The 24096-nt window shown below is 39.6% G+C and overlaps 3 pseudogenes; 1 reads left to right on the top strand and 2 right to left on the bottom strand.

The window, feature by feature from the left end:
• Positions 1-10658: 10658 nt before the first annotated feature.
• On the bottom strand, positions 10659-11556 carry LOC150021826 (taste receptor type 2 member 2-like; annotated as a pseudogene).
• Positions 11557-19318: 7762 nt separating this feature from the next.
• On the top strand, positions 19319-20478 carry LOC150021825 (Y-box-binding protein 3 pseudogene; annotated as a pseudogene).
• A 2119-nt stretch (positions 20479-22597) lies between these two features.
• On the bottom strand, positions 22598-23278 carry LOC150021824 (Golgi-associated RAB2 interactor protein 6 pseudogene; annotated as a pseudogene).
• Between the last annotated feature and the right edge of the window lie 818 nt (positions 23279-24096).

Genomic DNA, 24096 nt, shown 5'->3' with positions numbered 1-24096 from the left:
TAGTGTGCATATATTATTCATTCTTATCCAAATAAAGAATGCTGGATAAAACAAATTATCTCCAGGTAAATACTGTACAAGTGGCACCATTATAATAATAATGGTGTGTTTGTATTTACCATGTGCCAGACAACATGTGCTTTACGTACATAATTAACTACATGCTTTGCATATGGTAGAACAGATTTAATGCTTACAATAATTCTATGATATAGATTCAATTATTATCCTCCCCATTTACAGATGGGGAAACCAAGAGATAGACAGCTAATTTGGGGCAATGCGGCCAAGTTTCAAAGCTACACAGCTTGCTTCCAGAGTCATACTCTTCCATGCAAACTCTATCACTTCTCTACACATAATACATTGAATTACAAACTTAACTTTAAATAATAGATTAAAAGTGTGGGTGACAAAGTAAATGGACTGTTGCCATTAATTAACTTAGCATTTAAAACATTACCATATTATTAAAAGTGGTAAGTAAAAATTTACCTTTTTAGTTATATGCCATTGTGTTACTATTAAAATGTAATGCAGAAAGTTTATTTTCTACCTTATTAATAACTTGATGATAATGATTTACCTGTATTTAGTGTCATGACTTATATTTTAATCCAACAGGTATCTTTTATAAATTATCACAAAATTTGGTAAATTACATTGATGCTAGATATGTAAGGAGAAGACTGTACTATTACTAATAAACACAGTTTCTTACTGTATTTGGAATATGATTTTTCCAAATAAATATTTCATTGGCAAAATGCAACTTTGAGGATTTTGTTGTAATACTTAAAATTTGTATATGAAAATTTGAAAAAAGGTAATCTAAGATTCAAGATACTGTACAAACAATTCATTTTATGGTGAAGAGCAGTACTTCATTTATTTGTGCGTAAATAAATCAGAAATGGTATTTTAAAGAGGATGAAAATAAAGGAATCTATTGAAAAGTTGGCAACTTAATCTTAAGGCATGCAGAGTTACATATTATATTTCTGGAGCTGAACTTATTTCAGGGACATTAAAAATATCAAAAAAAAAAAAAAAGCTAAAATAATTTGCTGAGCCTGGAGTAGAGTAACTGGTGATTGTTTTTAGTAAGCTATAAAAGACAGTAGAGGTTTTGTTAGATAGTTTAAATGCACAAGTTTGAACTGAAAGGTAATCTGTGCCCTTTCAGAAACTAACAAAATAAAACACCAGAAATGTCTCTGCTTGAAAAAGTTCCTTGCGGCATCGAGCAGAAGTTAAATAGGATTCTCTTCTTAGTGAGTGACGCTAGGTCCTGTCACAAGCTGGGAAAATATTAAAAGTTACAACGACGGAAACTCGATAAATAAGGTTTTTCACTCTTTAATTAAATAAAATGTGAGGCCAAGTTGCAAAAAATTTATTGTTAAAGTCTAATTTGTAGCAATACTGACACCTGGTGGTAGTAGAATTTATATCATGCTGCCTCCAAGAAAATGTCACTGAAGTCTCTAATTCTAACTAGAGAAATGTTTGACTAAACCGATGACATTTGATGACACCTCCAAGGTAACATTCTCCTTTACTATGAACAGAAGTGATTAGAAGCCCTGAATAAAGAGAGTTATGGACTGAGGCGTTCTGGATTTTGCATTTTTTATCCTAATAGTTCATAGAAGTTAACATTTATTGAATATCTTTTATTATTCCAGACCACGTTGTAAGCACTTTGTATACAACTGGCTCCTCCATTACTTAAAATAACCATAAAAATATAGTATTGCTATTTGCTGTCATAAATAAGGAAAAGGGCTTAATAGCTTTCCCAGAATTATTAGAAAGTAAAAGAACAGGGATAATCTGATCCCAGAGGCCACACTCTTAACTACTCTTCTATATTTTCCTACTGGAATATATTTATTCTTTTTTCTAACTTTTTTTTTTTTGCATTATCAGTCTTCTTTCTTTTCTCTTAGTGAGAGTCATAGTTATGTATTGAATTACAAGTCTAAGTATAGGCTATATTCATTCAGAATCATGTAATGAATCTCCATCTAACCATCATTCAGCTTAAAAAATAATCAATTTCTAGCCCAGATTCTTCAAATATATCTCCAATGTATCTCCCTTCATTCCTAGTACTTTGATGTAGCACATTATTTTACCAGTAATCATTTTAGGTTTCCCCTAAAAGATTAAAATGCTTTTATTTTTAAAGCATAAGCACAGCACCACTATGACATCTAAAAAATGAACGCAAATCCACTGATATTGAGCATCCAAGCAAAATTCAAGTTTTTCAGTTATCTCCTCAAGTCATAATAATTTTGTTTCCGTTTTTTTTTTTTTTTTCTTTACTGCTTGTTTGTTTGATTTGGGCTAGTTATTCTCATTTAGCCCCAAATTTCCCCTGACCTGAATATTAACTTCTTTTTTCCCACATTTTTTCCCAACAAGGTATAAAAGTTTCTGAAGCAAGATCCCTAATGGCTGTAGTCTTTTGACTACTTTAACCATTATTTTATTTAAAGTGAAATTTTGCCACTGGGTGGCAGTGCGTTAGTTATGATTTTATCCCAGTTTATAAACTGAGACACAAAGATAAATTTGCAGGTAATGGTTCCATCAGTGTTCAATTTTATTGTGTGTTTTTTTTTTTTTTTCCTCATGTAAGTGACAGTAGAATTGTCTTACTCAATTTCTCACAGTTTTGGAAATGAAATTAGCCTATTTTTATGTTGATACTTCTCTCTCTCCACAGAGATGCATATGATTCTTTCTCAAAAGACATGTTCGAGTGCCTGCTTATGTTGAATTCATTAACATTACTTCTCTGTGACACCAAAATACTTATAACATAGCCCTCGATTTTGAGAAAGTTACAAATAATTGGCTAGAAAAGATACAGACCTAAAAGAAAACAGTACTAAACACCAATGATCAGTCCTAACAGTTCCTCTTGTGGGAAATTAAAGATCCCTGAAATTTGAAAACATCTCTGCAGATTGCTCAGGGCAACTAAGATCAGTTCTCATCCTTGACAATAGCAGAGTTCTTAATAAAAAGGAGAGGAAGGTGTGGTTTGGATGGGTGAACAGCGTAAAAACTACTGGAGTTCTCTTTAATGCGTTCATGAATGACCTTCCAGAGTTTTCTGATAGGAAAATATTATTTCATGTGTAAGTGACTCAAGTTATATATAGAACCATCCAAAAATCTATTCTTAGGTAGATAATTTTGAATGTATAACAAAATTTTACTGCACATGAATATCTATGGAATGTGCAGAGATCTGTTACTCAGTTTCTAAAATTTGGGAAGGTAACATGTTGTGGGAAATTAAAACCTAAACTCTCTGACTTTTATGTTTCCAGGTACTAAAGAATGTGCAGTCCTGGCTGTTGTGGCTCAATGGCCTGCAAGCCAAGTGTCACTGGTTCGATTCCCAGTCAGGGCACATGACTAGGTTGCACGTCAGGTCCCCAGTTGGGGGCGTGAGTGATAGGCAACCACACAGTGATGTTTCTCTCCCTCTCTTTCTCCTTTCCCCTCTCTCTAATAAAATAAAATAAAATAAAATAAACAAACAAAAAATAAATAATTTTAAAAAAGAATGTGCTGACTTTTGAGAAAGCTACTTGAATAACATATATGAGTACACAAATGAATTAACTAAAAATTCACTATAGTAATGATTTCATCATATAACCAGTAACTGTAGTTTGAAATACTCTATAAATTAATAATGAAGTAAAACTGGTTTTGAATTATGCCAGAATAAAAAAATAAGAATAAAGAAATTTCTTTACTTAGGTAGAAAAAGTAATATTTGCAGATGCTATAATGTTAGCTAAATAGTTTAACTTCCATTTTATCTCCTTCAGGAAAGGGAACAATTGTCAAGGTGAAAATAACAAACATAAATAGAAATTACTTAAAGCTTGAGATAAATGAGAAAATAATAATAGTTATTCATATGCATTCAAGCTCATAAAACCACATGAGTTACATTTCAGAACAATGAGAGAACAGGCAGTGGGAAATGAGGCGGTGTCTTTTGGGAACTCTTTTTTTACAGAAACTTTAACACGCACTGTATGTTAGAAACTTGGGAATACTGGCAGAGCTACAGAAATTCCTTAGAAAACAATATATATTTGAAAAGCAAAAACAAAATCCATGAATGATTTTAAGATAATTGAAAGGAAAAATGGCCATTTTATTATACTTTCATAAAACTAAGTACTGGGAAACCTGCAGTAGACCACAACAGGGAAGCAACGTTTTTAAAAAGGGACATGAGCACAGACTTAGCAATTTTGAATTAATTACTGAGACAAATCCTAACAATGAAGAGTCTCCAAAAATGAATACCTAAGGTTCAAAGTTAAAAATCATAACACAGAAAACTGGGTCCATAAAGCCCCGTCCTCTCTAATTCTCATAATTTTCCATAGAGTGCCTGTCTTTAGCACCTCTGTGTTATGACACTTAAAAATGTTCTTTCATTTGTCTTTTACATATAACATGGGCTTATAGTGCAGCACCATATGAAGAAATTCATCAATGACTCATTCCCCTCGACTTGAAGCATGGAATCTCAGTATTATTTCCTATGTGTCAGGGAGCCTCTGTTCTATGAAATCTCTGACACAGAACAGAGCCACAGACAAAAATTACAAAGCTAGTAAGATATTCCTTTATTTCCCACTGTCCTTTCTCTTATCCCAGCCCTTACTGGTCCTCATACTGAGAGCCATCCCCATCCAAGCCAAACACACAGAGCTATTATAGTTTTCCAGCCAACATACCCTTGTTGAAATTGACCTCCTCTCTTTGTTCTGTGAAATCAGGGGTCAAATAACTGATATGGAGCTAATCCATGCTTATCAGAGTATCTCCTTCTGCTAGGAATTTATCAACATCTGGTGTCACTGGCAGAGTGAGTGGTCCATTCAGAACCTTAATCTTGAGAAGTTTATATGATCTCTTCTCATCCTGAAGTTACTTAGGCGGAACTTATTGGTCATTTTTCTATCCAGCCTTTCAGTAAAATCCAGGAAGTTTGCTTTAAAAAAAGGGAAGAATTTCTTAAGCAAAAAGGCTTTGTAATTTTTTTTTAGAAGTTTGGATAGATATATGTGTATGTGAAGAGAAAGCTTTTAAATCTTTTAAAATAATTTACTATTTAAGAAGTGTCACACAGAAGAGAGGTATAAGATTTTAGGATTAAATTGGAAAATGGTTCTCTCTAATAACTCCTGTAACTAAAACAAAAACTCTTTATTGATTAATTAAATATAAATTTTCTGGTGTTGAGATGAGTGAGAGAGAGCTGTGTCTAGTGAGGAAAAAGCCGGAAGAAATAGGGTACATATAGATGTCCTCAAACCCATTTTTAGGTTTAAATCAGCTGTGATGTGCCCAATAATGGTAAACTATAACAATGTGCACCTCTCAGTGTGACCACATAATCAACTCTCAGAATTTAATTATTTTTAAAATACTGTGTATATGGTCTTATACAGTAAAAAAAGAAAACTCATTTTCATAAATTATGTTTTCTTTGATAAAAAATAATTATCTAGAATATAAAAAGAAGATGAGTCAATCTCCTATTTGTGGATTCTAAACTTTTTTAAAAAATTATTTGTTTGTTCTTTATTTTATTTTATTTTATTAGAGAGCTGGAAAGGAGAAAGAGAGGGAGAGAAACATCACTGTGTGGTTGCCTCTCACTCATGCCCCCAACTGGAGACTTGACATGCAACCTAGTAAAGTGCCCTGACTGGGAATCGAACCAGCGACACTTGGCTCGCAGGCTGATGCTCAATCCACTGAGCCACAGCAGCCAGGGCATGGATTCTAAACTTTTAATGACATGAGAAGTCTTCATGGAATCTGTGGGTATCCCTTGATTTATCTGAGTCCTGAAAAAAATAAGGCATTATAGAAGCATATAGATTCATGATAATTGTGATGCCCGCTACCCCAAAATGCTTTCAGAGAAACTTCCCTGCTCACAGTCCAGCTAAACTGGACAGGGACAGTCCTGGTAAGACGAGTGGCATCACCTTCCAGATTCAATTTGGTTGGTTCAGACTTGGACCCTGATCCAAGGACAGTAGTACTTAGTCTTAGCATTGATTCTAGGAGATAGCCTGATAATGACAAAGCATAATCAGATTCACTCTAGAATACCTTGAATTGAGAGAAATATAACAAATCACAGATACTAATATGAATTAAGAATAATGGATAGTTTGAGAGAAATCATGAGATAAATTCAAGGCCCAGAGTATGTTGTATATATAATGAAGTAAGAATTATGTATAAGCAGAAGCACTAATGAGAAAAATATGAGAGAAAAGACATACAGAGAAGGCAAACAACAAATGTCTGTAGTGAGGGGAAGGAAGTAGATGCGCAGAGAGAGCTTGGCTCACAGTGCTGGATGAGCTCTAGAGAAGGTTCCAAAGATAATGACTGTTGAGCTCTAAAGAGCTGCCTTTGACTCAGCCAGTCTCAGCTTCTATTTTTGGATTTCCAAGACAGGATTTCTTCTTTATCATTCTACATGTCTCCTGTTATATTAGGTGTCCAAATGTGAATCAGTTTCTTTTAATAAAAAGAGTATAAATAAAAGAGTGAGTTATAATTTTAATATTTTAAATGCCTTTAGAAGTTTCTCCTAACAAAGATTTTATATTGACATGAATATATTTTTTAGGCTTCTTTTAGGAGCATTAACATGCTCTAAACTGGTAGGCCACAAAATCTGGTCCATAAACATGTTGTATCAGAGTTTTTCATGGATGTTTGCGATATAGATTCTTGGGTTCCATCCCTAGAGCCTATATACAACATGTCTAGAAAGAGCCTGGGAATCAACAATTTAAAAATATTTTTAATTGTGACTTTGATACACAATTATGTTTAGGAAAAAAATATGGACTTTAGATTTAGAAGGTAAAATTCAGGTCCAGATAAGTAGCTTATTCTTTTGTCTCTCCAAGTTCAGATGTTCCCATCTTTAATATAGATAAAAATATCCTTTACCAGGGTTTTGAAGATCAGTGAGATAATATGCACAAAAAGTAAATCAATTCTGGAATAGAACATTAATTATATGATTATTGAAGTTCCTGAAGGCATTGGTGTTTCTTTACACCAACTTAATGGAATCTTAGATTGCCTGCTGTGCCACAGCGCCAGGAATTCCCAGTTCACAGCATCGTTACAAAAGGTTCCTATGCCAAAGTCTTTCAATGAATTAGAACCTATTTGGTTACTCATGTACAAATAGTAATAATAATAAAAGATTCTCTTTTCTTTACTTGAGACTTCTATTTTGTTTTGGGGGGTTTACTTTGTTTTCTTTGGGTGCATTTCTTTTTTTCTTCAATAGTATAAACACTACTTTTAACTCTATAACTCTTTATTAATGAAGGTGCAAAAGTTAATAATAGAAAAATAATTAAGAACAAACACATCTACAAAATGAAATATTATAAAACCATTAAAAATGCAAAATTTCTCTCCATGATTTAAATGAAAAGGTAGTACAAAGTATATACACAGCAGGATCCCCATATGAAATAAATCAACCCACTCACACACATACTTACATACGCATATGCAGTACTTCAAGTCCTGAAAGAATGTATGTGAAAATTTTACCTGTGATCATATTAGGCTCACTTCTTATATTTCTGAATTTCCCAAATTTTCTGCATTGACTATATATTATTTTACAATTTACAAATAATTATTAAAATTATTTTTAAATGTAAAAATAAGTTAATATATTAGAGAATATAATTGACCCAATGATATCAGACCTCAATATGAAATGTCTTCCATGACTACCTATGTCATTCAGGCACTAGCATGAAAAGGACCTTCAGCGTGGACATGGGATATCAGGACTTGTGGGGCTCTCCTAAGCTGATGCAAAAGCTTATAGGTTTGTTCTATAATCTAAGGAGTCAGTTCCAACTGCACAATTATCCAGAACTCAGGATGTAAAAACTCTCTGTTTTTCCTAGCAGAGAGTTTTGTCTTGCCCCCTTGACCACCTGATCTATAACAAGTGAGGATGGCATAGCAATTTCTCTACTAGATGAGTCAAGTCAAGTGATACTGAAGTGTAAGTTGGGGCACCTATGCTTAGATCACTTCAGTCTATTAGTAAACCAAATATTAAATGAATAAAATAGAAAATAAATAATCTGACCAAATAATAAATAGTCCAAAGATTTGTGAAATATTTCTTAACTGACTTTCTAGGGACATATAGAGAAAGGTTACAGTATGTCATAGGTCATAGGTTGAACGTCATTTTTTGTTATGGCTTTCAGAGTCTACAGTTGCCATAAAAATAATAAAAAAGAAAACCAAACAGAGAGGATACTGGTATTAGAGACAGAAGAGCCAGGTTTCGATACTAATTTTACTATAATACCAGTTGTAGTTGAGTGACCTTAGCTAAAGCTTATTTTTTCAAGTGTAAAATTGGGATAATTCTACTGCCTACTTTACAGGGTATTCTGAAAATGAAGTAAATGATTGTATGTGAAAATATTTTGTAAAGTAAAAAAAAAGAAGAAAAAAAAAGATCACACACACACACACACACATACAGTTTGGTTTTTTCATCCTGGCAACTTCTAATCTACTTTAATTACAATTTATTTACAATTAAAAAACTACACATCTTTTTGTTTTCTAAGAGCCAGTGAGAATGTCACAGGTTCAAATAAATACCCTGAGATGTAAGATATTATAAAATTTTTTTCTTCCTCAAAGCAAGACTATTCAAGATCCTTAAAGAGCAGAATCCATTCGAATTTAGAAATAGATTTCAAAATCTTCCCCTAGATCTTTACATCACTTGCTGCCATCATACTCCAGATGACATTCTCAGTTGGAGAGAATTAAGACACTAGTTAAAGGGTTAAGACACCAGCTGAATGCTTTTCTGATGAGCCTTCATAGTCAGCAACCTCCCCCAACTCTCTCTGGGCATGTGTTTAACACTGCTGAGAGTTGAAAAATATTTCTTCATTTTGTAAAAAACGGAGACCCTGAATTACGTGTGCATATGTAACTGTACAGCATGGGGTTTGGCCACTTGTCGCCCTTAATTCACATGACCCAAAGATTTGTGTTGAACGAAACAGGTTTTTATTAACAGGGTTCCAACTCTGGAGGGCTGAAAGAACTCCAGCTCTGAGCCCTCCTCTCCCACAAAACCCAAAACTTCTCTTGCTTCCTGAAAGGCGATAAACCAAAAAACCGAACTCAGAAGTTCCCCTTTTCCTTATCTGTCCTTAAGCCAGCCACGCAAACAGATCTCCATCCTCTCTGGAGTGTGCACTGTGGTTTCAGAGTGGCCATCTTCTTGCAGCAGCTCTCTCAGGATCTGGGGTGCACTGCTCTCAGTCCCCATGTCGCAGTCCGGGACCCATGTGCCACCCTGCACGGGATCATAGTGTCCCAGAGGCTGGAGCCCAGTAAGGCATGCATCCCAGCATGGGACCCAGCCTCCAGGAGTGGGCTTCCAACAATGTGGGGCCCAAGCCTCTGGTAGGCCTGGCATCTGCCAGTCCCACCAATGCTCCCATCCACAGGGGGTGCAAGGGCCAGAAACTCAGAGCATCCAAGTGCACCTGCTACCAAAAGTCCCAAGCCAAAGCTCCATGAGCCAAGAGCCAAGAGGGAGCCTGCACCAAGCTCCAAAGCAAGAAAGCCCCAAACCAAGACAGCCTGCTTCTCCCTGCCTTTGCTTTAAAAGGGGCCCTCCCAAAACTCCACATGCACAGGAAACCAGCGGGAGCATCCAGCTTTTTAACCTATGGCCAGGTCTGTCTTTGCTCCTTTTCCAGGCACGGGCAGAAGCCTCCACTCACCCTCCGTGGGGTGTCCAGCCCCGACAGCTCACAGGCGCTGTGTACCCTTTGTCACAAGCTGGTAGCCTCAAGGCTGTGTGCTATTAAGCTATTAAGCTCCAGGCCTGGCTGTACCCTTTGCAGCACCCTGCCTTTTTGCTGGCTTTCTGGACCTGGGATTTGGCCTATCCTGTTACGTATGCATGCACATACACAGCTTCATTTGCACCTTAGCATTTATCAATCTAAATTAGTAGCAAATCAAAAGCAAAAATAAGACATTAACCTGTATATCTGGGTACATTGCCTTGACATGCCCTTTCAACATATATTTTTCTTTCAACAAAAATTGCACTCATGACTCACTTTGAAAAGCTGTTATTATATTGTTATATTATATTATATTTATTATATTGTTATATTATTATATTGTTCCAAGTCTTAGACTAACCAATGTGATTTTGCTTATCTGAAACAACATTCTCAATGACCTGGGAAGACATAACAGACCTATGCTGGTCAGCCAAACAAAGTCTTAGTATTTTATTCTCATTTTTGGCACTCCAACAGAAGTGCTAGTTATTAAAATATGCTACTACTATAATATTTTAAAGTACGTAGCCCTAGAAAAAGAGATATCCTGCCCATCCAACATGTCCTGGGGGTGGGAGATGGACAGGGAATTGCCAGAGAGAGCACACAAAATCCATCTAAAGTAAGCAAAGCAAAACACAAGTCCATTGACCCCATGTCAAGAAAATAACGATATGAATATATTGGTCCTCCTTTTCTTTAATTCCTTTTGAGGCAGAGGAGTCTCCTGAATGGTTGCTGGGATTTAGAGTTACTCAAGATGATTATAACTGAATGGCCAGAGGGATATGCTGCCATTATGTCTTTCACCACAAAGAAGTGCTGAGTTCCGTAAGTAATACTGAAGGTCATGTTTGCCATGAAGGCGGCAAAATAAGAGATGAAGAAGAGAAAGAACGTCAGCACTGTTCTTAAGGCATTTATATGGACTTCCATGCTCACACCTCTGAAGCCATGAGATCTGTTTTGCATCCAATGAGTGTGCTTGCAGAGAGAAACGAGTAACCGACACAAAGACGGCCAGAGGGAATATGAGTGCCAAGTTGACAAAAAGCACTTCATTGGTTTGCTTTATCTTGAATTTAGACATCGTCAGCGTGGCATTCCTGAGGACACCATTCGCCACAGTTTGAGGGTAATCCAGTTCGATACACAGAGATGCAGTGGTCACGGAGGCCAGCAGGCTTCCCAGAAACAGCCAAGGCATTAACTTGGGGATCCTGAATTACAGCCAAAGAAAATAGGCCTGGGTGAAGCCTATTAACTTGAAGCAGTAAAATACAGAAAGGCAGGTGGCAAACCAGAGACTGACAAAGCTAAAAAATATCCAAAAGAATAACAGCGTTGCACCATAAATTTTTGTCTGATAAAGGAGTGGGAAGAACACAGAGAAAAAACTTTGCACCATTAACACAATTTGGAGACCAAATCTAGAACCCCCTATACATATGAAAAGGAGTTGCATTGGTGTTAGTTTTCTGCTTTTGATCAATTCATTATAGCTGATGATTATAAGAAATCCATTTACTGTAATCCCTGTAATAAATTCTGCTGACATGATAATAGCGTGAGAAATAGCTGATAAAGAGGAGGTCATGTCTCCTACCACAAATCTTAGTTCTTGCTTGTAGATGGTGTTAAATACCTCCTCCAGATGATCTTGTAGATGGGAATATAGCCTGAAAAATCTGATTCACTGCCAACTCCTGGATCATAAGTACAGTCCTACACTAGACTTTTCCCCTGAAGAAGAACATCAGAGAGACTACTTTTTGAATCTGATGCCCTTCAGATGAAACTATGGGTATGCAAAACCAAAGATTTGAATGATGGTTTTGTCTTCTAATTATATCCTAGGAAAATGTTGCCATATTGGCATTTTTCAGTTCTCACTCTTATACAATTTTGCCAAAAATATGATTATAGAGGTTTTACTTAGGTTACTATTATTTTTTTTCTTTGTTTTTTTTCCTAATGGCAAATGCCACATCCTTGGGGCAGACAACTATTTCCTATTATTGCCCTAAGTATACAACCTTCATATACTTTTTTCCTGATAATAATTCCAAGATCCTTTAATACATTCCCCGACACCTCAAGCCCACCAGACAATTTCTTCTCCACATTTCAAAATCATTTCCTGGGAACTAACTTTGTATAAGAATCTTGCCTTCTCCTAAGTGACTGTTTATAATTTCAAAGCCTTGGTAGAATTCTGATCTGAGGGTCAGCAAAACAGTGATAAAACCAGTACATAATTAATCCACATCTGACATCATCCAATGTTCAGGCTGAAGAGTATCATATCAAAAGTAGATGCTACAGAAACTTCTAACCACCAGCAGAGGGCATAATTATCTCTGTGTTAAAATGAGCTTACTCTATTTCAAAAACTTTAGTCACATCACAGGTCAAATGTAAATAAGTCATTACTACTTCATAAAGAAGACATGGTGCTCAAAGGGCTTATGGTTCAGTGGCAAGGTCATACTAAGCACTCAACAAATGCTAACTATTAATATTATTACATGTCTGTCTTCATACTGTGTTTACCCCAGCAAAAAAATAATGACTCTATTTAACAGTTTAAATATTTTCAGTAAGAATTAAAATTGAAAGGGCATTGAAAATAGATAAAACGCAAAGAACTAGACTTGACACGCATTGCCAACATCATTCATGGTGTTTAGCGCCTTCCAGAGTCATCCACAGAATGTATATTCACTAGCCCATGAAAGCCAATGTCAGTGTTAAAATCACCTAATGAGTAATTTTTTTTATTATGATAGATGTCCACTGCTTTTGCTTGTACTGTCGCAAAGAATGTATGAATATGTCCAAAATATGTATGTCTTATTCTAGTATAACAATACAGATTTTTTAAAATTTCAAATATCATTATCTGATAGGCAGTATTTGGGGAGACAATAATCATATTATCTTCTTCATTCCCCATAATTCCTTTTCTATGGTCCTTTCTCTCAATTTTCCATGGTAAACTAGGGCAATAAAAGATGATATGGAAATTCTTGATAAACAAAAAAATAAAGAAAATAAAAATAACAAATCGATTGTAACCAAGATTAATTTCTCTGATAATTATATTTTATAAAAAGCAGTTCATTAAAAAATTTAAATATTTATAACAGCTACCTCAGAATGCACATCTACATACTATGATACATAAATCTTTAAGAAAATATGAAATCACACAAAACATTTTATAAAGTTATTTTGAATCTGATTTCTTAGATTAAAAATTAATTTGTAATGGGGAATCTATACTCACTGAATGTCCAAGTGATTTACAATCTTTTTCCTGAGCCATTTTCAAACAATCTTTCATTTGTTACATTCACACAGCTGCAGTTGGCAGCGTGGTCTGTGCAGTATATAATTCTGCTGAAATTTGAATTTATCCAGAACTGACTTCATTCTGAAATCTGCATTTCAGCTCTTATTTGCATCCCTAAACACATCAGTTAATTGAAGAGAAAGCTTGAATTTTCCAAGAACTATTCTAAAGATGTAATTGATGTTCGGCCACAATTTAGCTGGTTTGTCTTTGCATTTGTGATTTTCCTGTCACGTGGACTGTTTTGCATTTGGCCTTACTGAATCTAATTTTGGAAACAGCATTTTAGTGAAGAGCTCTTTCTCAGATCTGAGAAAAGTTAATTGAGACTAAGAGAATCTTGAAGTTAATAATTCTTAGGTTTCTTCATTGATCTAGAAAGGCATTGGCCAAACAGAGATTTTTTTTCAAATTAAACCATCTCTAAAAACTTTACTAAAAATAAATATTTTTAAAAACAAATAACAATATCTACCAAGAGACACTGTATATTTATAATCCATTGAGCAAATTTCAGTTTAGACATCGATATATATTCTTCTAAATGCTCACGTGAACCTTGAAAATGGGCATTCTTCCAGTGGAGTTTTTTGTTTGTTTTGCTTTTGTTTTGAATAACATGGTAAGAGTCATCTAGTTTTAAAACGACGTTCATATATTGCTATACAAATTAGGGTGAACTTTAAATATTGATATTAGTTCCAGGTGTTTCCTGTGCACAGAGATTAGCTTATTTAGTTCTTATTGATTATAACTGCACAAATGTCTGAATTTTGAAAACAAGCACATTGAATTGCTATTACTTTCCAGTGCTTTGGTGATTTGTGAATCGCTAAGAAAATTGAAGCTTGTTTTCATTCTTTAGTTGAAAATATTTTTGTTTTCAATTTTTACTACCCTTGCTTTGGTATTGAAGTTTTGCAGAGATATTTGGCTCTAAAGACTGAATCCATTTTGGGGCCTAATTAATCCATTGAATTAGCTTATTTCTATAAAAAACACTGAAAAAAAATTTTTGGCCTTCTGTAGAGAACTGACTCAAAATTTCACTTACAATCTGTCTTGTTGTCATTATATGGTAATTGGAAGTGTAAAGAGGAGTCTATGTAGCTTTAAAAGACCTCTTTTCACACATTGGCAGTGTTTGGGCCATTCTCTGAAACAAGTATGGAAGATAATAGGAGAAAGGCAAATTTGGGGGAAGAATGTTTTCTTTTATAAAATTGAATAAGTATTAAATAACGTAACAGACACAGACAGAAGAATAAAGGCTTAGTTCAAAAGTCAGAGAGAAGTGTTTAGAATGGTGTAGTAATGAAAGTAAAATATACATCCTATGTATTACACCTCTATACTGAAAAGGATTATAGCCACCTTCAGAGGTCTAGTATTCCTTAGTACACATGTACAAAATCAGGAAAAGTGGTTGACAGCAGGAAATAATGTAGTAGCATAGATGTACTCCCTCAATTAAGACTTTCTAAAATATTTATAAGATAATAAGTAAACTGGGTATTTAAATGATACAATCTTTACCAAAATACTGAGTGCAAAAAGCTCATTTAAATTTTAAAAAACTTCTAGTATTTGTAGAAAAGTTATCTCTGTTGTCAAGATAGAAAACTATAGTCTTGATATGTTTGATAACTTACCTAAATTTAACCAGACAATCCATGACAAAAGTAGAAATGAGCTTGGAAGTCCATATATTAAAATTGATAATTTTTAAGTGCGCTAACAGTTTCTCCATAGTTGATCTACTTAATTTGCTGAGATATAAAACAAATTTAACTCCAAATCATGGTTTAGAACACACATAAGAAAAAGTCAGGAAAGACTGCTATTTGGCCCATTTGGGAGGCCAAATTATTGCAATATATTTGAATAAACACACAATGTTTAGATATTTTGCCAGTGATCTGTCCATTCTTCGATGTGCTTATATTCATTTTATCAATATGCATTCCATATATGAAGAGACCAAATTACAGGGTAAGACCCTTTAGATTTCTATCACTGCTCTGGACTCACAATGAAAAGAGAGCAATTTGACAGAGATGGTACATTCATACTACTTTTCTGATCTGTAAAAGATAAATTTTTAAAAGGAAAGATTTGTTGCAGCTAGAAACCAATCAGCAAGCATTTAAAACTCCAATACCTCATTTATCTTCTTTAGCATTAGTATGGTAGTTTGGGCTGCCTCTAATTCAAGATCGCTCTGTCGGTCTGTTCAGTTACCACGTGAACCGCCGACGGAGACCCGTGGTGGGAGGGGGGGGGGGGGAGGCGGCGGTAGCATTAAGTGAGAAAGGAAAAAAGACAACGAGGGGAAGGGGGTGTCAGGGTTGGACGACGCTGTGACACCCGAGGCCTGGTGGTGGCGGTGGATCGGGGCAATCAAGGCTGAAGCAGCCAGGGAACGGCGGCGGTCGGACAAACACACTGACCGAGCCGGGCGGTGGCGGGAGCAGCGGGAGGAGCCGGAACGATGCCGGCCGTGAGCCTCCCGCCCAAGGAGAACGCTCCCTTCAAGCGGATCTTAGTAAGTGGGAAGCTCCGGGCAAGCAATGGGAAAGATTCCGCCGGTGCATGGGCCTGTCACCCTTAACCTCGGCCCGACGGGCACCGAGCCACCTCGGCCCGGGACCCCGCCTTCCTACTCCTAGTCAGGCCGAACGAACTCTCTCGTCCCCTCCTTGAGGTTCCCGCTTCAGCCCGTGCGCGGGGGACCCGAGGCTTCCTCCTCCCGTCCTCTTGCTTCGGAGGCCGTGATTCCGGACTAGGCCCTGGTCTCCCAGCTTCTAGTTCGCCGGTTTCTATACGCCCCACGGAGCGAAGGGAGGCGAGGCCCGGCCTCTAGGAGAGAAGCCGGCAGTACGGGCAGGAGCCATGGCCCGGGTGGTGCGGGAACCCTGCCGGCACCCTTGGAAGGAACAGGTGGCGCGGATGCAGCGCAGCTCATTCATTGCCCGAGCGCGGCTCTCCCGCGTGGTCTGTCCCTCCCTCTTCCTCTCCTCTCGGGATTCACCTGTCCCCGCCCGGAGTCACTGAATGACCCGAAAGGAGGGAAAGGCAGGAAGGAGTTCGGAAGAGAGAAGGAAGCTTTCTTTACGACTACCTCCTTTGGGTCAGGTGCATCCTGGAGTCTTCAGCTCCTCGGCCCCTCTCTCCCTCCTCTTAGAGCAGGGAAAAGGACATTTATTTCTTAGTTTCGGAGCGGGAAACGGCCCCACCCCGTTATCCTCCCGTGGAGGTGGGGCGCGTTGCTTGGGGGCGGTCCGGTAGGAAGTGAAAAGTTAAACGCTTTTAGTTGAGATGTTCTAGACCCGGATTTTTCTTACAGATCCAAGTGCATGAACACTGATGGAAAAATGTAGCAGCAGAGAAAGAGAATATAAGAACTTTTGAGATGGATCTTTGACGCTCACTCAAACCCACTTACGCATTTCGAATGTGTGCGTTCTTTCTTTTCTTTCTTTCTTTCTTTCTTTCTTTCTTTTCTTGGAATCGTAAATGCAATATTCGGAGAGACTGTGGTACTGTAAAGGCAATGATGTTTGGAGGGACTGTTTATATTGTAAAATAGTTGGTGTCGCCTTGGCGCTATAATTAACACACCGGAGCACATTTGTTGTTTGGCACTTAGTGTGTGGGTTGCCTCTTTCAGGCAAACGTTTCTTCTGAAAGAATTAACTGTGTTTGCCCAACTTAAGACTTAACGTTTGGAGTGTGTTTATCAAAGTGTTTGCTTTTTTCTCTTGCTGTTTAAATTTATTCAGTTATTTGGAAAGTAGAGCAACTCTGGGGATCCAGTTTTTCTAGAAATAAGAAAGCAATTCATGTTGAACTACCTTCGAGTTTACGAAAATACTCATATGCCGTACAGATTTAGTCGATTCATGTTGAAAAGCATCAGAAAGTGACGTCCGATACCATGTAGCTCTTAACTTCCTTGAAACCCTTATTGCCATTTTTTAAAGACTAATTGGAGCGTAGGTGGGACTATAGTATAGTTTTGCCAGAACAGTTTATTTATTTTTAAACTGCTTAAGAGACTAATTGGTGTGTAGGTTCAACTATAACATAGTTTAAGAGTAGCAATTTGTATTTAACCACCCCCAAATCTCTACTTTGAAAAACTTTAAGCTGAGGCAAGAGTACAAAAAGCACTCATAAACCCTGTACCTAGATTTAATATTTAACATTTTGCTAGATTTGCTTTCTTTCTCCCCATATATATAAAAGAGTTCAAAGTGAGTTGCAGACATAATACTTCATGCCCCTGGCTGGTTTGGCTCAGTGGATTGAGCGTCGGCCTGCGAGCTAAGTGTCGCTGGTTCGATCTTCCAGTCAGGGCACATCAGAGAAGGAAAACTCTGACTCCAAAAAACCTCCGCTGCCTTGCGGCATACCTCTTCAGGGGAAAGGCTAAGGGAGTAAACCCCGACAGAAAATCCGGAGCTGGAGTCCCTAAGGCGGTTTGACGTTGTAGTCAACACCGGCAACTCCTGCGGCGCACCTGAAGCCAAGCTGTATTGACTCCGTCTTTCCCTTGGACCCTTCAGCTGCGAAGAGAGGGGGGGTCTGCTGCATGGGCAACAGCAGACCCTCCATATTACCCTGCCCAGGCTCTGTAGCTTCAGCTTCACTGGAGAGGACACTCCAGCGTCATCGCAAGATGTTGATTCAACACGGGAGGAGACAGATACCGGGTCACTCCCGAGTCGGACTGCACAGCCATTCTCGGCGGTGCAGATAGACTCTTAAGAAGCTACACCATCGTCTCTCGAGACGGAGGGCTGCCGACGAATTCAAGATCAATTTCCGTCCTTTGATTCCCTATGTCCTTTGTTTGGAGAGATTTCAAAAGCTTAATTAAATGGTATTTTTTTCCTTGTCTGAGATTTAACTGATGTTACCCTGAGACATTTGTAGAAAGTAAAAAAGCTCTGTGCTCAATTTCAGTGATACTGACATTTCAGAAGAAATCCTGATGAATTGAAGTGGCAATATATGAACCTTTCAGAAGGTCATATGAAGCAATTCATCTACAAGTGGAGAAAAAAAGAGTACAACCCTCCCTTGATTTACATATGGATGTGGTCAGGTGGGCCTTCTGTGTTAACTCAGAGAAAAAAGCATTATGTTCACAGCAGTGTGTGTAAACTAAGCTTTCGCAAAAGGTATCTACATAAAAAATTCCAACACTTTGAGGAGACATATTTCTTCTGAACCTGAAATATCAAGCTAGAATACTGACTGTGACATCTAAAAACTAGTGAATAAAGTAAAAATTCTTCCTCTTCCATACCTATAACTGTTGTATCAAATCACTCAATAGTTGATCAGATAAATATGACTGAAATTAAGAAGTGATCCTATTTTTTCTAAGAAGCTTAAGAATACACATTATATTTTTCTAAATTTAAAACTATCATAAGTTGAAAATTATTTATTTTTTAGTTTTTCTCTTTTTTGCTCAATCCCTCTGCCCCCCATGACCTAACAACCACCCCAACAGCTGTCAGCCTGCTAGCTATCTGTGAGTCTGTCTCATCTTATTTTACTATCGTATACTTATGATAATTAATGAACCAATATTAATATATTATTAACTAAAATCCATACTTCATTCTGAAAAAATAAAAATAATATGTTAAAAAGGCAGTTTACATGAAGATTTCCATAGAGATTTGAAAAACAATTGGTTTTCAGTTTTTTCCATCTTGATTCACTTATATGGAGGAAAACTGGTTCTTTGCCTGTTGTAAACTCATGAACTGCTATTCATCCATCAAAAATGTAAGGGAGAGTAAGATCCAGCAAGGAGCCCGAGAGCAAGAGCGCAGCCCCAGAGCTCGAGCCGCCTCGGCCGCGAGACCCCACCCCGGCCGCCGCCACCGCCTCCTGCGCTTCGAGATCTGCACCGGCCTCCCCGAGAGCGCGCCCAGCCCGCCGCGACCACCAGCCGCGCTAACCGCCAACCAACAGCCAACCAACCGCCACCGAGGTGCCCGAGTGAGAGCAAAGGAGGCGGCATGAGCGAGGCCACCACCGCCGCCGCGGCTCCCCAGGACCCCGCGCCCAAGAGCCCGGTGGGCGGCGGCGCGCCCCAGGCCGCTGCCACTGCGCCCGCTGCCCTCGCCGCACGAAACCCCGGTGGGGACGCGACCCCCGCAGCCCCAGGCTCTTCAGCCCCCGCTGGCAGTGAAGACGCGGAAAAAAAAGTTCTCGCCACCAAAGTCCTTGGCACTGTCAAATGGTTAACGTCAGAAATGGATATGGATTTATTAACTGAAATGACACCAAAGAAGATGTATTTGTACATCAGACCGCCATCAAGAAGAATAACCCACGGAAATACCTGCGCAGCGTAGGAGACGGAGAAACTGTTGGGTTTGATGTGGTTGAAAGAGAGAAGGTTGCTGAGGCGCCAATGTGACTGGCCCAGATGGAGTTCCTGTAGAAGGCAGTCGCTATGCTGCCGATCGGCGCCGTTACCCACGTGGTTACTACAGCAGACGCCGTGGGCCTCCCCGTAATGCCGGGGAGATTGGAGAGATGAAGGATGGCGTCCCAGAGGGAGCACTTCAAGGTCCAGTCCACCGAAATCCAACTTACCGTTGGATTTCTTACTTGAGACTTACTTGAGACTCCTCTCCTGCGACCCACCCCAGCTGTGGGAGAGGCTGAAGATAAAAGAGAATCAACAAGTGGCCACTGGTCCAAAGCAGCCATCTGTTCGCCCTGGATATCGGCGCCCGTAGACCTATCAGCGTCGTTCCCACCCTCCGAATGCTCCTTCACAAGATGGCAGAGAGACCAAGGCAGGTGAAGTGCCATCTGAGAACCCTGTTCCGGCCACCGAGCAGAGCAGTGCTGAGTGACACCAGGCTCCCCAGGCACCTTCACCATCAGCAGGTGACCTAAAGAATTAATGACCATTCAAAAAATAAAACAAAAAGCAGACCACAAACTTACCAACACCAAAGAAACATCCAAGCAATAAAGTGGAAGACTAATAACCAAGATGTGGATGTTAGAATGTTTACAGCTATTCTTTACAAAACAAACAAGTACAAAAGGAGAATGTCAGTCAATGTTTCCAGCAATTTGCCTGCACAGAAGACAAGGGAGCAGCCTCCCCAGTTTCAGCACCCACTAGGTGGGTACTGCGTCATAGCGGCCGGGCCGTAGCACGATGCAGCCTTGCCGCACCAGTGCGGTTTGCACAGCCATGCTGTATGACCCTCGAGCTGTTTGCACTACATGAACTTTCCTTCTTCACTGCACCTCAAACTGGGGGTTTCTGTTGGCGTTTCAATTGACGCCAGGGACCTCCGGTTGACATTCCATGGAGCCCAAGGTGGGACTCTGAAGCCAGGACTGGATCTCCTGACACTGCCCTGAACCGAACTCCTCGGAGGAGCCTGAACAATCCCTGTGCTGCAGTTGTCTTCCTGGAAGCAGCTAAGCAACGCGGGAGCTGGAACTGTGACTCTGAATTCAACTTGAGACTGATTGACCCTTCACGACATCCTGTTAATTAGGTTTTAGTATCATTATCTCTCAATTTAGAGGGGTTCAATGTCACTTTTAAGGTCAGACAGCCTTTGACTGGGAAAGCCCGGGGTGAAGCCCTAATTGTCGAAAGCTGGCGCCTGTGCTCCCCCTCTGCTTAAGCCCGGTTTTCAGCTTCACACAAGCCCTCGCTATTTGTAGGTGCAAAGGCAGGAGGGAGCTCTTGGAATGGTGGTTGTTTAGAAGCCTTCAGTCTTGGGTAGAGGTGCAATGAGTGGATTAGAGTCTAGAGTGTGAGGCTTTCAAGGGCAGAATTAACAGTGATGGAAATACTGAGTGTGTGATTCAGAATTATGGCAATTAGGATACAGTTATGGCAGGTACTGATGGACTCCAATCCCATGTGGCTGGGACGCTTCTGATGGCCTGAACATCTGTGCCAGGGATCATGCTGGAGCACTGAGAGACTTCATCCCCGCAAGACCCACCACCATGTTTGCTAGAAGAACAGGTTTTGATGTCAACTTTTAAGGATGTGGGAAATGGTGGTTGATTCAATCGTGTGGCCAACAACAAAATGCACCCAAACAAATGTACCATTCTATACATAGTAATAGCCAAGACAGTTACTCTTTCAAACTCACAGTTGTGCCAGACAGACAGCATTTTGAAAAAAGGCGAGCACTCTAGACCAATGGACCAGTCCAAACCCACTGAAATCTCTGGGCACAAATTATTACAAACACACAGTATGTAACACTTCAGACGTAGTCACTTCTCACACACAGGCAAGCTCAACATCTTGGCAATCTGATGCACAGTGAGAGCTCCAAACACACCAAACTCTTAGGGCATCTTAATTTTCTTGTCTAACCCAAGTATATACTAGGAATCACATACCCACTTCAACTTCCAAAGAAGAGAGCCAGACTGGAATTGCTTTGAGATCAATTTATAAGCTCTTTATTTTTTATAGGAACATTCTTCGCCACCAGCATAAGCAGGAGAGGTGGCCTCAGACACCTCAGAAGCCATGGGAAGGCTTCTGATGCTGACCTGGTCTTTGTCACCTTCTCCATGGAGCGCCATGGCCTGTGCCAAGAGGAGGAAAAAGTAAGAGAGACTAGAAAGGGCTGTCACCAGTCTTAAAGTGTTTATCATTAAGGGAACCTTGGAAGTGACCAAGTCCAGTTTCCCAGTGGATGCAGAAATCCCCCCGCGGCTCCCTCACAAGGGTCACTGCAGCTTTGCTTGGACAGCTCCAGTGCCACGGAGAGCACTAATGTGACTCACCAGTGAGCACCCTCACGCTTTTACTTTATGCACGTGTCTCAGCACTTCTACAAACCAGATTCCTAAAGGGAGACTGCTTGTCAAGAGCACGTCCATTTTGCACTCTGAAAGCTGCTAACAAACTGTGCACCTGCGGACAAAGCACGCTGCATTGCCACAGGTTTATACAAAAATCAGTTCATGGCTCAAATGGAGAGAGGGCTTTCTCATAGTTAAAATGTCCACAGTAGATCAGACTGTCAGAGTCCACAGTGGGATGTTAGGGTCCCAGAACAGACTGGGTGCTCAGGATGCTGTTAGCAGCATTACACCACTGGGTACAGGGTAGGAGGAATGGCATCGAAGGGACCTCGGGTACTCAGAAGCACTCAGGGACCTCCCTAATGTGGCCAGGCCTCCACACAGTGGCTGAGCCCCCCCACATGCACTGTTTCCCCCGTCAGCCTAAGGGAACAGCCTAAGAGCTTCAGCTGCTCTCCTGAAGCACTCGGGACCCTCTCTGAGAGCGGCTGCCAAAACTTACTGGTGGGCTCGTCCTGTTCTCTGCCTCCAACGCAGGTATGTCCATCCCGTCGCAAGCTGGCACGGCGTGAGTACTGCTGTAAGCCTCCCCTGGCGGTCTCAGGAAGAACACCAGGTCTTCCCACTGTGCAAACAGATCTCCCTTTGCATCTGAAGGGGGGCACAATTGTAGGTAAAAAGAGCGGCCAGTGGCTAGCTTCAAGTGGAGCTGTTGTTTTTCATGGTTCTTAATGGATAAGGTGACAAGCTTCAAAGGAAGCAGCCTGGTTAGCTTCAAATTGTGTTTTCTTTCATGGTTCTTAATGGATAAGGTGACAAGCTTCAAAGGAAGCAGCCTGGTCAGCTCCAAGCTTCTGGACTCTCGTCCCTTTTCCCTGGTGTGTGTGGCGCCGACTGCAGAGCTGACAGCAGGTCGGGCCAGCAGCATGATGTCAGGTATGACGAGGTCGGAGCTGCTGTATGCGACGCCTACAGTGATGGTCTCGGCACTGTTGTGTATGTTGACCACCTTCCCGCTTTTGGTGGTCTGGATGAAGTTGCTCTCAAATACGCGAATGCCTTTAAACATGGCAAATTCTCCCTTGTGCAGCTGCTTCTGCAGCTTCCCCGTGCAGCCACAGAACATGGGCAGCACGTGGCTGTTCTGGGCGCTTCTCTGTCACCCATGTCTCCTTCATTAAGACTGCTGCACGTCCTCTCTGGGACCTCTACCTTGGTCTGAACGTCAGCCCCTTGCAGGACACCTTTAGAAGTTTTTGTTGTCCATTGTGACCTGCAGTCAGCTGTGCCACACAGCACGGTGTCCTCATCCCCACAGAAAAGGACAGTGTCCTAGGTATGGGGATCATTTAGAGGGTTGTCAGCTAGGAGGGAGGACGGGGAGAAATGGGGAAATGGTGCAGGGACTAAAAAGCATAAAATAGACAGGGGGATGTTAAGAATAATATAGGAAAGGGGGAAGCCAAAGAACTCCTATGCACGACCCATGGAAATGAACTAAGTGGGGTGGGATTGCTGGAAGAAAGGGGAGTACTGGGCAGTGGGGGAGGAAGGGAAAAATTGGAACTACTGTAACAACATAATCAATAAAATATATTTCAAGATAAGTAAATGAAATAATTAATTAATTTTAAAAATAATAAAAAATAAATTAAATTAGAAAAGAAGAAAAAGAGAGAGGGAGAAGAACACAGGTACAAAGGGAAATGAATAAGTACCTATCAATAATAACCTTAAATGTAAATAGATTAAATACTCCAATCAAAAGATATAGGGTAGCAGAATGAATATAAAAACATGACTCACATATATGCTGTCTACAAGAGACACACCTCAAACAAAAGATATACACAGACTGAAAATGAAGGGATGGAAAAAAGTATTCCAAGCAAATGGACATGAAAAAAAAAGCTGGGGTAGCAATACTTATATCAGACAAAACAT

The sequence above is a fragment of the Furipterus horrens genome, unplaced genomic scaffold (genome assembly GCF_987537825.1).
Source record: "Furipterus horrens unplaced genomic scaffold, mFurHor1.1.pri manual_scaffold_1, whole genome shotgun sequence".
Taxonomy (NCBI): domain Eukaryota; kingdom Metazoa; phylum Chordata; class Mammalia; order Chiroptera; family Furipteridae; genus Furipterus; species Furipterus horrens.
The sequence above is the reverse complement of the archived record's forward strand: the minus strand, read 5'-3'. Positions and strand labels throughout refer to the sequence as shown.